The sequence below is a fragment of the Microtus ochrogaster genome, chromosome 4 (assembly GCF_000317375.1).
Source record: "Microtus ochrogaster isolate Prairie Vole_2 chromosome 4, MicOch1.0, whole genome shotgun sequence".
Classification (NCBI taxonomy): Eukaryota; Metazoa; Chordata; class Mammalia; order Rodentia; family Cricetidae; genus Microtus; species Microtus ochrogaster.
Window position 1 is genome coordinate 43925498 of NC_022011.1, and position 1201 is coordinate 43926698.

Sequence of the window (1201 nt, forward strand, 5' to 3'; positions counted from 1 at the left end):
AAAAAAAAGAAACAGGATCAGAGGGGCTGGAGAGATGGGTCAGAGGTTAAGAGCATTGCCTGCTCTTCCAAAGGTCCTGAGTTCAATTCCCAGCAATCACATGGTGGCTCACAACCATCTGTAATGAGGTCTGGTGCCCTCTTCTGGCCTGCAGGCATATACACAGACAGAATATTGTATGTATAAATAAATAAATAAATGAAACAGGATCAGAGAAACTGTCTGTAACTCCAGTTCTAGGTGATCTGATACCTTCTTTTGGACTCCATGGGCACTGTATATACTTGGTGCACAAACATACGTACAGGCAAAACACTCAAACACATAAAAATATGTAAATCAGCCAGGCTTTGGTGGCACATGCCTTTAATCCCAGCACTCGGGAGGCAGAGGCAGGCGGATCTCTGTGAGTTCGAGGCCAGTCTGGTAGACAAGAGCTAGTTCCAGGACAGGCTTCAAAGCTACAGAGAAACTCAGTCTCAAAAAAAAAGAACATTAAAAATACTTAAATCTTTAAAAATAAGTGTTAGTCATTGATTTAATCCACCAAGTTTAGGAATAGCTTATACAGCAATAGATAACTGGTATACTGGCTCTAAATCCACAGCCAGACTTGGAGAAAAGATCCAGTAGAGAGCAATTGAAGAAGACACTGGACACGGACCTTTGACTCCCACACAGGCGCACACACATACGAACACAACATAACATAGTTCTAAAAATACAGCCAATGAGAACTCGGGTCCTAGTCCATCTACCTTCAGAGCCTATGCCTTTAATCAAGCACAGACCTTCAGAACCCTCAACTTGATTTTGTGGGTGTCACAGCCGCATCAGCATGGGAGAATTGTACTCCTTACCCCACAGCCGCAGGAAGGGGGTGCTGCAGCATGCTCTCCCTTACTAGCCAGACTTTTCCTGACTTCCTGTATTACAAGCTAGATGTGCAGCAGGCAGCAGGGAGCTTAGAGAATGTGAGCAAGGTCTTTCTCATAGGCAGGAGCCTCGAGGGAAGGACAGAGTTGGCATTTAGGTGATCTACTCCTGCTCACCAGCACGGATGAACCCAGGTGGTCTTTGAGGATGTACTGTGCACTCACTGCACGCCTTCTTCTGTATAACCCTGACTGCGTGCTTGTGTTTTACAGATAACACCACAGGGACTGTGCACTGCACCCTTCTTCTGTATAACCCTGACTGC

General features: G+C 45.6%; 1 protein-coding gene across 3 annotated transcripts in view; it reads left to right on the top strand.

Annotated features, from left to right (window-relative positions):
* The window catches only part of Garnl3 (GTPase activating Rap/RanGAP domain like 3), a 148119-nt gene that overhangs the window by 100215 nt on the left and 46703 nt on the right, over positions 1-1201 (top strand). The window lies entirely within an intron of this gene.